The sequence below is a fragment of the Scyliorhinus torazame genome, chromosome 14 (assembly GCF_047496885.1).
Source record: "Scyliorhinus torazame isolate Kashiwa2021f chromosome 14, sScyTor2.1, whole genome shotgun sequence".
In the NCBI taxonomy this organism is placed as follows: domain Eukaryota; kingdom Metazoa; phylum Chordata; class Chondrichthyes; order Carcharhiniformes; family Scyliorhinidae; genus Scyliorhinus; species Scyliorhinus torazame.
The window spans coordinates 178,429-195,942 of record NC_092720.1 but is presented as its reverse complement, the minus strand read 5'-3'; positions in this window follow the sequence as shown (position 1 = coordinate 195,942).

Genomic DNA, 17,514 nt, shown 5'->3' with positions numbered 1-17,514 from the left:
CGTTAGGCTCACCGGTCTGTAGTTCCCAGGCCTTTCCCTGCTGCCCTTCTTAAACAAGGGCACAACATTCGCCACTCTCCAATCTTCAGGCACCTCACCTGTGGCTGCCGATGATTCAAATATCTCGGTTAGGGGACCCGCAATTTCCTCCCTAGCCTCCCACAACATCCTGGGATACATTTCATCAGGTCCCGGGGATTTATCTACCTTGATGCGCTTTAAGACTTCCAGCACCTCCTCCTCTGTAATATGCACACTTCTCAAGACATCACTATTTATTTCCCTTTGTTTCCTAACATCCATGCCTTTCTCCACCGTGAATACCGATGAGAAATATTCATTCAGGATCTCACCCAACTCTTGTGGCTCTGCACATAGATGTCCTTGTTGATCCTTAAGAGGCCCGACTCTGTCCCGAGTTACTCTTTTCCCCTTTATGTATCTGTAGAATCTCTTTGGATTCTCCCTTGCATTATTTGCCAAAGCAATTTCATGTCCCCTTTTTGCCCTCCTGATTTCCCTCTTAACTCTATTTCGACAATCTCTATACTCTTCAAGGGATCTACTTGATCCCAGTTGCTTATGTACGTCATATGCCTCCTTCTTCTTTTTGACCAGAGTCTCAATATCTCGAGTCATCCAGGGTTCCCTACTTCTACCAGCCTTGCCCTTCACTCTAAAGGGAATGTGCTTACCCTGCACCCTGGTTAACACATTTTTAAAAGCCTCCCATTTACCAGCCGTCCCTTTGCCTGCCATAGTCTCCCCCAATCTACCTCTGCAAGTTCCTGTCTGATACCATCAAAATTGGCCTTGCCCCAATTAAGAATTTTAACTCTTGGGCCAGACCTATCATTCTCCATAGCTATCTTAAAACTAATGGAATTATGTTCACTTGTCCCAAAGTGATCCCTCACTAGCACTTCTGTCACTTGCCCTTCCTTATTTCCCAAGACGAGGTCACGTTTTGCCCCCTCTCTAGTCGGTCCATCCACATACTGAATGAGAAATTCCTCCTGAATACACTCAACAAATTTCCCTCCATCCAAGCCCCTAATGCTATGGCTGTCCCAGTCAATGTTGGGAAAGTTAAAGTCCCCTACTACTACCACCCTATTATTCTTGCAGCTATCTGTAATCTCCTTACATATTTGCTCCTCAATTTCCCGCTGACTATTTGGGGGCCTGTAGTACAGTCCTACCAAGGTGATCTCTCCCTTCTTATTTTTCAGTTCCACCCATATAGACTCAGTGGGCGAACCCTCGGATATATCCCCTCTAAGTACTGCCGTGATGTTCTCCCTAATCAAAAACGCCACTCCCCCTCCTCTCTTACCTCCTGTTCTATCCTTTCTATAGCATCTGTACCCCGGAACATTGAGCTGCCAGTCCTGCCCCTCCCTTAGCATAAATTATCATTGAATTTACAGTGCAGAAGGAGGACATTCGGCCCCCTGAGTCTGCACCGGCTCTTGGAACGAGCACCCCACCCAAACTCAACACCTCCACCCAACACCAAGGGCAATTTTGGACACTAAGGGCAATTTATCATGGCCAATCCACCTACCCTGCACATCTTTGGACTGTGGGAGGAAACTGGAGCACCCGGAGGAAACCCACGCAGACACGGGGAGGACGTGCAGACTCCGCACAGACAGTGACCCAAGCTGGAATCGAACCTGGGACCCTGGAGCTGTGAAGCAATTGTGCTATCCACAATGCTACCGTGCTGCCCTTAGTGGTTTTAATACCACAAGCTTTTTATCAGCTAAAGTCCCATTTTCAACTGCCATTAACACATCCTTAACCACTCTACTTGAAATATTATTTGTCAGTAATGGAATACAATAGTGTCCCGACTGTGTAAATTGTAAGTCCACCGTCTTTCCAAAAACTGTTGCCTTATCCTGTCCCATATCCAGTTTCATGTGTGCTTTCTTCATCGACGGTCTGCTCAGAAGCAAAGGTATCTCACCTGATACAACATCCGTGCTAATGAAATGATTCACTCCGGCAATATTGCAAGGGATCACCACTCTTTTCAGCGACTTCAGAGTATTATCATCCCCAAACCTGAAACTTGTGGAACTTTCAAATTCCTGAAACTTGTTACGATTTTCATCATTCAAAGAGTCCAGGTAACATTTTAACCAGTCAATTCCACACACAGTAGATGTGCAGCCACTGTCCAATACAGCACAGTTGAAGGATTCTGCAACCAACACCCTCATTACCAGCGTAAAACTGCTTGTCAATAGGACAATGCCTTCTTTCCGGTCACTATCTTTTTCCTCTTCTGACTCTTCCCTGTCATGTGTCGCTTCAAATACTCTAGCATAACGAGTTGAACAGTTGAAAGCATAATGGTATTGAGAGTCACATCGAAAACATCGATTTATCATGCCCCGTGCATTTCTGGGGTTCATCTTCCTATTGTAGGTTCTAACTGGGTTTCTGTCTTCATAATTTCCTTGTCTCGGTCTCCGTCTATAGTCTTGAGCCCTGTTTGTAGCCATACGATTTCCCCATCCTGTTAGTAGTGTATCTTCCATATTCTGCCTTATTGCAGGCTGACCTATTTGGGTCATCAGGGCCATCGGAATCGAATGTTTCCCCAGAAACTTTTGTAAAGCTTTTGTCATCTGTTCGAATAAGGTATCTTTATCAGTAAACTGAACTCCTGTCAAAACCAGGAGCCTATCCATGTTGCTTACTCTAGCACAGTCAAGTAATTTAAAGGCCAACACAGACTGTGGAAATTCCAGGTTGTGTTTCTGCAGCCTTTTATATAGTCTGCCAAATTCCATTATATAGTCTTCCATGGAGATATCCTCTATTTTCCGGAACATATCAAAATCCGACCATGCTTCATACGCACTTAACAAGTCATCATTCTTATAAATCTTATCCATATAATGTAATAAAGTCTCCAGACCTTCTTCTGAGTCTAACTCTTCCAATTCCAGCTCAGAAAGCACTTTGTTTTGGATTTTACTGCCATATGGTAGAGAAAGAGCCAATGCCATACCTTGTTTTCTCTTTCCCAAAGCAGTTACCTTAGTCCACATAACTATTGCACTTCTCCATTGGTCGTACGATTCCCTTTCAGAAAATAAGGGAGGATAGTCATATCCAGCCATCTTTACCCTCGGTTCAGCCATATATCCCCTTTTTTTTTTCTTTTCTCACTCACTCCTTGGTTTGATCTGAAAAAGTTGTATCTTTCAACCCTTCACATTTACACAGCAATCATCCTCTGCTACCAATTGTTAGACGTTTTAGTTGGATTGGACCAACGACATAGGTAGGAAAAGGGGTGTGGAGGTAATAAACATGTTTAGGGAGTTAGGCTGGAAGTTAAAAGCCAGGACAGACAGAGTTGTCATCTCTGGTTTGTTGCCGGTGCCACGTGATAGCGAGGCTAGGAATAGGGAGAGAGTGCAGCTGAACACGTGGCTGCAGGAATGGTGTAGGAGGGAGGGCTTCAGGTATTTGGATAATTGGAGCGCATTCTGGGGAAGGTGGGACCTGTACAAGCAGGACGGGTTGCATCTGAACCAGAGGGGCACCAATATCCTGGGAGGGAGGTTTTCTAGTACTCTTCGGGAGGGTTTAAACTAATTTGGCTGGGGAATGGGAACTGGATTTGTAGTCCAGCATCTAAGGTAGCCGATATTCAGGTCGCCAAAGCGTGTAGTGAGGCAGTGGGGAAGGGAACACTGACAAAGGAGAGTACTTGCAGGCACGGAGAGGGGTTGAAGTGTGTATACTTCAACGCAAGAAGCATCAGGAATAAGGTGGGTGAACTTAAGGCATGGATCGGTACTTGGGACTACGATGTGGTGGCCATCACGGAAACTTGGATAGAAGAGGGGCAGAAATGGTTGTTGGAGGTCCCTGGTGAGAGATGTTTCAATAAGATTAGGGAGGGTGGTAAAAGAGGTGGGGGGGTGGCATTATTAATTAGAGATAGTATAACAGCTGCAGAAAGGCAGTTCGAGGAGTATCAGCCTACTGAGGTAGTATGGGTTGAAGTCAGAAATAGGAAAGGAGCAGTCACCTTGTTAGGAGTTTTCTATAGGCCCCCCAATAGTAGCAGAGATGTGGAGGAACAGATTGGGAAACAGATTTTGGAAAGGTGCAGAAGTCATAGGGTAGTAGTCATGGGTGACTTTAACTTCCCAAATATTGAGTGGAAACTCTTTAGATCAAATAGTTTGGATGGGGTGGTGTTTGTGCAGTGTGTCCAGGAAGCTTTTCTAACGCAGTATGTAGATTGTCCGACCAGGGGAGGGGCAATATTGGATTTAGTACTGGGTAATGAACCAGGGCAAGTGATAGATTTGTTAGTGGGGGAGCATTTTGGAGATAGTGACCACAATTCTGTGACTTTCACTTGGGTAATGGAGAGGGATAGGTGCGTGCAACAGGGCAAGGTTTACAATTGGGGGAAGGGTAAATACGATGTTGTCAGACAAGAATTGAAGTGCATAAGTTGGGAACATAGGCTGGCAGGGAAGGACACAAGTGAAATGTGGAACTTGTTCAAGGAACAGGTGCTACGTGTCCTTGATATGTATGTCCCTGTCAGGCACGGAAGAGATGGTCGAGTGAGGGAACCATGGTTGACGAGAGGTTGAATGTCTTGTTAAGAGGAAAAAGGTGACTTACGTAAGGCTGAGGAAACAAGGTTCAGACAGGGCATTGGAGGGATACAAGATAGCCAGGAGGGAACTGAAGAAAGGGATCAGGAGAGCTAAGAGAGGGCATGAACAATCTTTGGCGGGTAGGGTCAAGGAAAACCCCAAGGCCTTTTACACATATGTGAGAAATATGAGAATGACTAGTGCGAGGGTAGGTCCGATCAAGGACAGTAGCGGGAGATTGTGTATTGAGTCTGAAGAGATAGGAGAGGTCTTGAACGAGTACTTTTCTTCTGTATTTACAAATGAGAGGGGCGATATTGTTGGAGAGGACAGTGTGAAACAGATTGGTAAGCTCGAGGAAATACTTGTTAGGAAGGAAGATGTGTTGGGAATTTTGAAAAACTTGAGGATAGACAAGTCCCCGGGCCTGACGGGATATATCCAAGGATTCTATGGGAAGCAAGAGATGAAATTGCAGAGCCATTGGCAATGATCTTTTCGTCCTCACTGTCAACAGGGGTGGTACCAGGGGATTGGAGAGTGGCGAATGTCGTGCCCCTGTTCAAAAAAGGAACTAGGGATAACCCTGGGAATTACAGGCCAGTTAGTCTTACTTCGGTGGTAGGCAAAGTAATGGAAAGGGTACTGAAGGATAGGGTTTCTGAGCATCTGGAAAGACACTGCTTGATTAGGGATAGTCAGCACGGATTTGTGAGGGGTAGGTCTTGCCTTACAAATCTTATTGAATTCTTTGAGGAGGTGACCAAGCATGTGGATGAAGGTAAAGCAGTGGATGTAGTGTACATGGATTTTAGTAAGGCATTTGATAAAGTTCCCCATGGTAGGCTTATGCAGAAAGTAAGGAGGCATGGGATAGTGGGAAATTTGGCCAGTTGGATAACGAACTGGCTAACCGATAGAAGTCAGAGAGTGGTGGTGGATGGCAAATATTCAGCCTGGATCCCAGTTACCAGTGGCGTACCGCAGGGATCAGTTCTGGGTCCTCTGCTGTTTGTGATTTTCATTAATGACTTGGATGAAGGAGTTGAAGGGTGGGTCAGTAAATTTGCAGACGATACGAAGATTGGTGGAGTTGTGGATAGTAAGGAGGGCTGTTGTCGGCTGCAAAGAGACATAGATAGGATGCAGAGCTGGGCTGAGAAGTGGCAGATGGAGTTTAACCCTGAAAAGTGTGAGGTTGTCCATTTTGGAAGGACAAATATGAATGTGGAATACAGGGTTAACGGTAGAGTTCTTGGCAATGTGGAGGAGCAGAGAGATCTTGGGGTCTATGTTCATACATCTTTGAAAGTTGCCACTCAAGTGGATAGAGCTGTGAAGAAGGCCTATGGTGTGCTCGCGTTCATTAACAGAGGGATTGAATTCAAGAGCCGTGAGGTGATGATGCAGCTGTACAAAACTTTGGTAAGGCCACATTTGGAGTACTGTGTACAGTTCTGGTCGCCTCATTTTAGGAAGGTTGTGGAAGCTTTGGAAAAGGTGCAAAGAAGATTTACCAGGATGTTGCCTGGAATGGAGAGTAGGTCTTACGAGGAAAGGTTGAGGGTGCTAGGCCTTTTCTCATTAGAACGGAGAAGGATGAGGGGCGACTTGATAGAGGTTTATAAGATGATCAGGGGAATAGATAGAGTAGACAGTCAGAGACTTTTTCCCCGGGTGGAACAAACCATTACAAGGGGACATAAATTTAAGGTGAAAGGTGGAAGATATAGGAGGGATATCAGAGGTAGGTTCTTTACCCAGAGAGTAGTGGGGGCATGGAATGCACTGCCTGTGGAAGTAGTTGAGTCGGAAACATTAGGGACCTTCAAGCAGCTATTGGATAGGTACATGGATTACGGTTAAATGATATTGTGTAGATTTATTTGTTCTCAAGGGCAGCACGGTAGCATTGTGGATAGCACAATTGCTTCACAGCTCCAGGGTCCCAGGTTCGATTCCGGCTTGGGTCACTGTCTGTGCGGAGTCTGCACGTCCTCCCTGTGTCTGCGTGGGTTTCCTCCGGGTGCTCCGGTTTCCTCCCACAATCCAAAGATGTGCGGGTTAGGTGAATTGGCCAATGATAAATTGCCCTTAATGTCCAAATTGCCCTTGGTGTTGGGTGGAGGTGTTGAGTTTGGGTGGGGTGCTCTTTCCGGGGGCCGGTGCAGACTCGGGGGGCCGAATGGCCTCCTTCTGCACTGTAAATTCAATGATAATCTATGATTAATCTAGGACAAAGGTTCGGCACAACATCGTGGGCCAAAGGGCCTGTTCTGTGCTGTATTTTCTATGTTCTATGGATTGGATTGGATTTGTTTATTGTCACGTGTACCGAGATACAGTGAAAAGTATTTTTCTGCGAGCAGCTCAACAGATCATTAAGTACATGAGAAGAAAAGGGAATAAAAGAAAATACATAATAGGGTAACACAGCATATACAATGTAACTACATAACACCGGCATCGGGTGAATCAGACAGGGTGTAGTGTTAATGAGGTCAGTCCATAAGAAGATCGTTCAGGAGTCTGGTGACAGCGGGGAAGAAGCTGTTTTTGAGTCTGTTCGTGCGTGTTCTCAGACTTCTGTATCTCCTGCCCGATGGAAGAAGTTGGAAGAGTTGCTGTGATATGAAGAGTCTAAAGTTCTGTTCCTTTTTCACAAACACACTTATTTCATTCCAACAGCCTCTGCACAAAACTCTAACTATGCATCACCTGACAGAGGCCACCTGAAGCCCCTTTACATATCAGTGTCATTTAATGGATACTTAACATAAATGAGACAACTAATTGCAATGTCTCTTAACCCATTACTTAACATCGATTGCCGCTATTGTCCCGGCACCCCCCATGCACGACCCGTGGGTGCCGCCATCTTCCTCGCCTCAGACCACGTATGGCCCATGGGTGCCACCATCTTGCTCCCCTCACAATTGTTTTGTGCGGCCAGTGGACACCGCCATCTTCCCCGCCTCAGGACCCCTGTTCATCGGGCACCTCATCGGGCCGCTCATCGCCTGCAACCGCCGCCGACCAGCCACATCTGACCTCCATCACGATCGCCACTGCACAACCTCGCGACCGGGTCAACGACAGTGAAGGTCGACGGGCACAAGATATCCTGGCTTCTGGACTCCGGGAGCACTGAGAGCTTCATCCACCCCAATACGGAAAGGCGCTGCTCCCTCACGGTACACCCTGCAAACCAAAGAATCTCCCTGGCCTCTGGATCCCACTCCGTGGCGATCCGGGGGTATTGCATCGCCACCCTCGCCATCCAGGGAGTAGAGTTCAGGGGCTTCCGGCTCTACATCCTCCCCAACCTCTGCGCTGCCTTGCTACTCAGCCTGGACTTCCAGTGCAACCTCCAGAGCCTAACCCTGAAATTTGGCGGGCTTCTAGCACCCCTTTCTGTGTGCGGCCTCACGACCCTTAAGGTCGACCCACCTTCCCTGTTTGCGAACCTCACCCCAGATTGCAAACCCATCGCCACCAGGAGCAGATGGTACAGTGCCCAGGACAGGACCTTCATCAGGTCTGAGGTCCAGCGGCTGCTGCGGGAAGGTATTATCGAGGCCAGCAACAGCCCCTGGAGAGCCCAAGTGGCAGTGGTGAAAGCCGGGGAGAAAAACAGGATGGTCGTTGACTACAGTCAGACCATCAATCGGTACACGCAGCTCGACGCGTACCCCCTCCCACGCATATCTGATATGGTCAATCAGATTGCACAGTACCGGGTCTTCTCGACAGTGGACCTGAAATCTGCCTACCACCAGCTCCCCATTCGCAAGGAGGACCGCCAGTACACCGCGTTTGAAGCGGACGGCCGCCTTTACCACTTCCTTAGGGTTCCCTTCGGCATCACTAACGGGGTTTCGGTCTTCCAACGGGAGATGGACCGAATGGTTGACCAATACGGACTGCGGGTCACTTTCCCGTACCTGGATAATGTCACCTTCTGCGGCCATGACCAGCCGGACCACGACGCTAACCTTTCCAAATTCCTTCACACCGCCAAACTCCTCAACCTAACCTACAACAAGGAGAAGTGCGTGTTCAGCACAAACCGATTAGCCATCCTCGGCTATGTGGTTTAGAACGGAGTTCTAGGGCCCGACCCCGATCGCAAGCGCCCCCTCATGGAACTCTCCCTTTCCCACAGCCCCAAGGCCCTCAAACGATGCCTGGGGTTCTTCCCGTACTACGCCCAGTGGGTCCCTAACTATGCGGACAAGGCCCGCCCACTCATCCACTCCACAGTTTTTCCCCTGACGGCCGAGGCTCACCAGGCCTTCAACCGTATCAAGGCCGACATCGCCAAGGCCGCGATGCACGCGGTCGACGAGACGCTCCCCTTCCAAGTCGAGAGCGATGCATCAGACGTCGCTCTGGCTGCCACCCTCAACCAGGCAGGCAGGCCCGTGGCATTCTTTTCCCGCACCCTCCATGCCTCCGAAATTCGGCACTCCTCAGTCGAAAAGGAGGCCCAAGCTATCGTTGAAGCTGTGCGACATTGGAGGCATTACCTGGCCGGCAGGAGATTCACTCTCCTGACTGACCAACGGTCGGTTGCCTTCATGTTTAACAACACACAGCGGGGTAAGATCAAAAATGATAAGATCTTGAGGTGGAGGATCGAGCTCTCCACCTACAATTATGAGATTTTGTATACCCCGGTAAGCTCAACGAGCCCCCCGATGCCCTGTCCCGAGGTACATGTGCCAGCTCACAGGTGGACCGACTCCGGACCCTGCACGACGATCTCTGTCACCCAGGGGTCACCTGCATTTATCACTTCATTAAGGCCCGCAATCTGCCCTACTCCATCGAGGAGGTCAGGGCTGTCACCAGAGACTGCCAGGTCTGCGCGGAGTGTAAACCGCACTTCTACCGGCCAGACCATGCGTGCCTGGTGAAGGCCTCCCGCCCCTTTGAACGCCTCAGCGTGGACTTCAAAGGGCCCCTCCCCTCCACCGCCTGCAACACGTACTTTTTTAATGTGGTCGACGAATATTCCAGATTCCCTTTGCCATCCCATGCCCCGACATGACGTCTGCCTCCGTCATCAAAGCTCTCAACACCATCTTCGCCCTGTTCGGTTTACCCGCCTACGTCCACAGCGACCGGGCATCCGCATTTATGAGCGAGGAGCTGCGCCAGTACCTGCTCAACAGGGGCATTGCCTTGAGCAGGACGACCAGTTACAACCCCAGGGGAAACAGGCAGGGGGAGTGGGAGAATGGGACGGTCTGGAGGGCCGTCCAGCTGGTCCAACGGCCCAGAAATCTCCTGGCCTCCCGCTGGCAGGAGGTCCTCCCCGACGCCCTTCACTCTATTCGGTCGTTCCTGTGCACTGCGACTAATGAAACTCCCCATGAACATCCTTTGGATTTCGGCTGCAGCGGTGCGCAGGGGCCCTCTGGGAGGTGAGTAGCGACTTTAAAACCACTTACCTTTACAGGAGCAGCCCTTTGGATTTCGGCGGCAGCGGTGCGCAGGGGCCTTCTGGGAGGTGAGTACTTACTTTGAAAAGCCTTACCTGGTCCCGTGTCTGTTCTTCTTTTCTGTTTTATTTGTTTTTATAGCAGGGACGATAGGGACATTTAAGGGGCATCTTGACAAATATATGAATAGGATGGGAATAGAAGGATACGGACCCAGGAAGTGTAGAAGATTGTAGTTTAGTCGGGCAGCATGGTCGGCACGGGCTTGGAGGGCCGAAGGGCCTGTTCCTGTGCTGTACATTTCTTTGTTCTTTGTTCTTTGTTATATAAGGCGGGAACCGGAAGTTCGACCCGCGGACCTCTGGGAAGTCCACCCCCCCAACCAATAAATTCTGGTGGAGAGGAAACCCGAGACACTACACGTGTAGTGTCTCCCACCCGCCCTCCTCCTCTAACCTAATAATAAAACCCATTGGTGTAAGGTAAGTGCCATATTATATTATTATTATATTATTACCATTGTGCAGGTCAAGGTTCGGAGGTGGAGGAGCAGTCTCTGTTAGCGAGAGAACCTGAGAATATCTCAGACACTCAGAAGGTAAGTAAGTGATTTTTACTTATTTTTACTTTTATACCTTTTTTCAAATTGTGTGTGTCGGGGGGAAACTGAAGTGACATCACAGAAAAGCTGTGGCCAGAGTGGCTGGTTGGGATTCTACCCTAAATTTAAAAAAATTTGAGCATTTGGTAACTAATTAAACATAATAACTTAATTATAATTTAGAGGATATCTAAGCCAGAGATCAGAGAGTACTATAGTTAGCTATCGCATTTCTATTAGAAATCTAGTGCTAGGAAACAATAGTTGACAGTAACTTTGAAATTTTTTAAAAAATATTTTTTAAAAAAAGACAAATTTTAATTTTAATTAATTGACGCAATGTCAGTTAGAGGGGTGCTGTGCTCTGACTGTGAGATGTGGCAGGTCCGGGAGGCTTCCAGCGTCCCGGATGGCTTCATCTGCAGAAAGTGCACCCAACTGGAGCTCCTCACAGACCGCATGGTTCGGTTGGAGCAGCAATTGGATGCACTTAGGAGCATGCAGGTGGCGGAAAGCATCATAGATCGCAGTTATGTAAATGTGGTCACACCCAAGGTGCAGGCAGAGAAATGGGTGACCACCAGAAAGGGCAGGCAGTCAGTGCAGGAATCCCCTGTGGTTGTCCCCCTCTCGAACAGATATACCCCTTTGGATACTGTCGGGGGGGATAGCCTATCAGGGGAAAACAGCAGCAGCCAGAGCAGTGGCACCACGGCTGGCTCTGATGTTCAGAAGGGAGGGTCAAAGCGCAGAAGAGTAATAGTAATAGGGGACTCTATAGTCAGGGGCACAGATAGGCGCTTCTGTGGACGTGAAAGAGACTCCAGGATGGCATGTTGCCTCCCTGGTGCCAGGGTCCAGGATGTCTCCGAACGGGTAGAGGGCATCCTGAAGGGGGAGGGCAAACAGGCAGAGGTCGTTGTACATATTGGTACTAACGACATAGGCAGGAAGGGGCATGAGGTCCTGCAGCAGGAGTTCAGGGAGCTAGGCAGAAAGTTAAAAGACAGGACCTCGAGGGTTGTAATCTCGGGATTACTCCCTGTGCCACGTGCCAGTGAGGCTAGAAATAGGAAGATAGAGCAGCTAAACACGTGGCTAAACAGCTGGTGTAGGAGGGAGGGTTTCCATTATCTGGACCACCTGAGAGCTCTTCCGGGGCAGGTGTGACCTGTATAAGAAGGACGGGTTGCATCTAAACCGGAGAGGCATAAATATCCTGGCCGCGAGGTTTGCTAGTGTCACACGGGAGGGTTTAAACTAGTATGGCAGGGGGGTGGGCACGGGAGCAATAGGTCAGAAGGTGAGAGCATTGAGGGAGAACTAGGGAATAGGGACAGTGTGGCTCTGAGGCAGAGCAGACAGGGAGAAGTTGCTGAACACAGCGGGTCTGGTGGCCTGAAGTGCATATGTTTTAATGCAAGGAGCATTACGGGTAAGGCAGATGAACTTAGAGCTTGGATTAGTACTTGGAACTATGATGTTGTTGCCATTACAGAGACCTGGTTGAGGGAAGGGCAGGATTGGCAGCTAAACGTTCCATGATTTAGATGTTTCAGGCGGGATAGAGGAGGATGTAAAAGGGGAGGTGGAGTTGCGCTACTTGTTCGGGAGAATATCACAGCTGTACTGCGAGAGGACACCTCAGAGGGCAGTGAGGCTATATGGATAGAGATCAGGAATAAGAAGGGTGCAGTCACAATGTTGGGGGTATACTACAGGCCTCCCAACAGCCAGCGGGAGATAGAGGAGCAGATAGGTAGACAGATTTTGGAAAAGAGTAAAAACAACAGGGTTGTGGTGATGGGAGACTTCAACTTCCCCAATATTGACTGGGACTCACTTAGTGCCAGGGGCTTAGACGGGGCGGAGTTTGTAAGGAGCATCCAGGAGGGCTTCTTAAAACAATATGTAGACAGTCCAACTAGGGAAGGGGCTGTACTGGACCTGGTATTGGGGAATGAGCCCGGCCAGGTGGTAGATGTTTCAGTAGGGGAGCATTTCGGTAACAGTGACCACAATTCAATAAGTTTTAAAGTACTGGTGGACAAGGATAAGAGTGGTCCGAGGATGAATGTGCTAAATTGGGGGAAGGCTAATTATAACAATATTAGGCGGGAACTGAAGAACATAGATTGGGGGCGGATGTTTGAGGGCAAATCAACATCTGACATGTGGGAGGCTTTCAAGTGGCAGTTGAAAGGAATACAGGACCGGCATGTTCCTGTGAGGAAGAAAGATAAATACGGCAATTTTCGGGAACCTTGGATGACGAGTGATATTGTAGGCCTCGTCAAAAAGAAAAAGGAGGCATTTGTCAGGGCTAAAAGGCTGGGAACAGACGAAGCCTGCGTGGAATATAAGGAAAGTAGGAAGGAACTTAAGCAAGGAGTCAGGAGGGCTAGAAGGGGTCACGAAAAGTCATTGGCAAATAGGGTTAAGGAAAATCCCAAGGCTTTTTACACGTACATAAAAAGCAAGAGGGTAGCCAGGGAAAGGGTTGGCCCACTGAAGGATATGCAAGGGAATCTATGTGTGGAGCCAGAGGAAATGGGCGAGGTACTAAATGAATACTTTGCATCAGTATTCACCAAAGAGAAGGAATTGGTAGATGTTGAGTCTGGAGAAGGGGGTGTAGATAGCCTGGGTCACATTGTGATCCAAAAAGACGAGGTGTTGGGTGTCTTAAAAAATATTAAGGTAGATAAGTCCCCAGGGCCTGATGGGATCTACCCTAGAATACTGAAGGAGGCTGGAGAGGAAATTGCTGAGGCCTTGACAGAAATCTTTGGATCCTCGCTGTCTTCAGGGGATGTCCCGGAGGACTGGAGAATAGCCAATGTTGTTCCTCTGTTTAAGAAGGGTAGCAAGGATAATCCCAGAAACTACAGGCCGGTGAGCCTTACTTCGGTGGTAGGGAAATTACTGGAGAGAATTCTTCGAGACAGGATCTACTCCCATTTGGAAGCAAATGGACGTATTAGTGAGAGGCAGCACGGTTTTGTGAAGGGGAGGTCGTGTCTCACTAACTTGATAGAGTTTTTCGAGGAGGTCACTAAGATGATTGATGCAGGTAGGGCAGTAGATGTTGTCTATATGGACTTCAGTAAGGCCTTTGACAAGGTCCCTCATGGTAGACTAGTACAAAAGGTGAAGTCACACGGGATCAGGGGTGAGCTGGCAAGGTGGATACAGAACTGGCTAGGCCATAGAAGGCAGAGAGTAGCAATGGAGGGATGCTTTTCTAATTGGAGGGCTGTGACCAGTGGTGTTCCACAGGGATCAGTGCTGGGACCTTTGCTCTTTGTAGTATATATAAATGATTTGGAGGAAAATGTAACTGGTCTGATTAGTACGTTTGCAGACGACACAAAGGTTGGTGGAATTGCGGATAGCGATGAGGACTGTCGGAGGATACAGCAGGATTTAGATTGTCTGGAGACTTGGGCGGAGAGATGGCAGATGGAGTTTAATCCGGACAAATGTGAGGTACTGCATTTTGGAAGGTCTAATGCAGATAGGGAATATACAGTGAATGGTAGAACCCTCAAGAGTATTGAAAGTCAAAGAGATCTAGTAGTACAGGTCCACAGGTCATTGAAAGGGGCAACACAGGTGGAGAAGGTAGTCAAGAAGGCATATGGCATGTTTGCCTTCATTGGCCGGGGCATTGAGTATAAGAATTGGCAAGTCATGTTGCAGCTGTATAGAACCTTAGTTAGGCCACACTTGGAGTATAGTGTTCAATTCTGGTCGCCACACTACCAGAAGGATGTGGAGGCTTTCGAGAGGGTGCAGAAGAGATTTACCAGAATGTTGCCTGGTATGGAGGGCATTAGCTATGAGGAGAGGTTGAATAAACTCGGTTTGTTCTCACTGGAACGAAGGAGGTTGAGGGGCGACCTGATAGAGGTCTACAAAATTATGAGGGGCATAGACAGAGTGGATAGTCAGAGGCTTTTCCCCAGGGTAGAGGGGTCAATTACTAGGGGGCATAGGTTTAAGGTGAGAGGGGCAAGGTTTAGAGTAGATGTACGAGGCAAGTTTTTTACGCAGAGGGTAGTGGGTGCCTGGAACTCGCTACCGGAGGAGGTAGTGGAAGCAGGGACGATAGGGACATTTAAGGGGCATCTTGACAAATATATGAATAGGATGGGAATAGAAGGATACGGACCCAGGAAGTGTAGAAGATTGTAGTTTAGTCGGGCAGCATGGTCGGCACGGGCTTGGAGGGCCGAAGGGCCTGTTCCTGTGCTGTACATTTCTTTGTTCTTTGTTCTTTGTCTCCCTGCCTTCCCCAGGAAATCCACCTCCGGGGCTTCGCGCCCAACGTGGCTGGCAGCTCCAGGACCCGTTCTCCTCCGCAAGCACGTGCGGCTCCACAAGGCGGACCCGTTGGTTGAGAGGGTACAGCTAATCCACGCGAACCCGCAGTACACCTACGTAGCGAACTCCGACGGCCGCCAATACACAGTCTCCCTCAGGGACCTGGCGCCAGCTGGGTCCCCCCCCTCCCCCCCCCCCCCCCCCCCCGATGCCCTGGCACCACCCTCCCTCACCCCGGTGCACCGCACCACAGCCCCCGCTCCAGGACGATTCTTCCTCCTCTTGGTCCCACCCGGGGATGAAGATGAGGTCGACACGCTCCCGGAGTCACCGACGACCAAACCGACGCCTGAGTCGCCACCAGAACTGCGGCGCTCGCAACGACGGATCAAGGCACCCGATCGTCTGAAATTGTAACCTCTTTCTTAAATTTTAAACAACCTGAATAAATAGATTTCCACCACCCCCGCTGGACTCTTTTTTTAACGGGGTGAATGTGGTAGTCACCATTGTTGTATTGTATATACTGCATACGAGGGTATTACGGTAAGGCCCCTCTACTACAGGTATGGGGGTAGATCCCTGCCTGCTGGCTCCGCCCAGTAGGCGGAGTATAAATGTGTGGGCTCTCCGAGCTGCAGCCATTTCGGCAGCAGCTGTGGGAGGCTCCACATCTCTGTGTAATAAAGCCTCGATTACTCTCTACTCTCGTCTCGTAATTGATAGGACATCATCGGGATCATCACTGTCATTAAACTGCCATGAAGATTGTGAATGAGATTCTCCATCGGCCGATGCCAGAATCCGGAAACGTGCAGAGAATCGGTTCTAACGCTGAGACCGTGGCAGGCGCCGGTTTCACGCTGAATCGCAATTCTCCGGTGTCTTGACTCGGAAAGTAAATCCCATTGGCAGGCTTGGACCAGTGTTCTCCTGGGCCTCTGCGATTCTCCGTCTCCACTGGGACAAATTCCTCTCATAGATCATAGAATCTACGGCACGGCGACAGGCCATTCGGCCCAGACTGCTCCGTGCCATCCAAAAAGCCCATCTCAGCGAATCCCATTTACCTGCATTTGGCCCAGATCCCTCTAAACCTTTCCTGTCCATGTATCTGTCCAAATGCTTTTTAAATGTTGGCAATGTCCCTGCCTCACCCACTTCCTCTGGCAGCTCATTCCACATACATAGAACATAGAACATTACAGCACAGTACAGGCCCTTCGGCCCTCGATGTTGTGCCGACCTTTGAAACCACTCTAAAGCCCATCTACACTATTCCCTTATCGTCCATATATCTATCCAATGACCATTTGAATGCCCTTAGTGTTGGCAAGTCCACTACTGTTGCAGGCAGGGCATTCCACGCCTTACTACTCACTGAGTAAAGAACATACCTCTGACATCTGTCGGATATCTATCTCCCCTCAATTTAAAGCTATGTCCCCTCGTGCTCGACATCACCGTCCGAGGGAAAAGGCTCTCACTGTCCACCCTATCCAATCCTCTGATCTTCTTGTATGCCTCAATTAAGTCACCTCTTAACCTTCTCTCTAACAAAAACAGCCTCAAGTCCCTCAGCCTTTCCTCATAAGATCTTCCCTCCATACCAGGCAACATTCTGGTAAATCTCCTCTGCACCCTTTCCAATGCTTCCACATCCTTCCTATAATACGGTGACCAGAATTGCACGCAATACTCCAAATGCGGCCGCACCAGAGTTTTGTACAGCTGCAACATGACCTCATGGCTCCGAAACTCAATCCCTCTACCAATAAAAGCTAACACACCGTACGCCTTCTTAACAACCCTCTCAACCTGGGTGGCAACTTTCAGGGATCTATGTACATGGACACCGAGATCTCTCTGCTCATCCACACTGCCAAGAATCTTACCATTAGCCCAGTACTCTGTCTTCCTGTTATTCCTTCCAAAATGAATCACCTCACACTTTTCTGCATTAAACTCCATTTGCCACCTCTCAGCCCAGCGCTGTAGCTTATCTATGTCCCTCTGTAACTTGTAACATCTTTCCGCACTGTCCACAACTCCACCGACTTTAGTGTCATCTGCAAATTTACTCACCCATCCTTCTACGCCCTCCTCCAGGTCATTTATAAAAATGACAAACAGCAGTGGCCCCAAAACAGATCCTTGTGGTACACCACTAGTAACTGGACTCCAGTCTGAACACTTCCCATCAACCACCACCAGCTAGCCAATTTCTGATCCAAACTGCTAAATCTCCCTGAATCCCATGCTTCCGTATTTTCTGCAGTAGCCTACCGTGGGGAACCTTATCAAACGCTTTACTGAAATCCATATACACCACATCAACTGCTTTACCCTCATCCACCTGTTTGGTCACTTTCTCAAAGAACTCAACAAGGTTTGTGAGGCACGACCTACCCTTCACAAAACCGTGTTGACTATGTCTAATCAAATTATTCCTTTCCAGATGATTATACACCCTCTCTCATAAACCTTTCCAAGA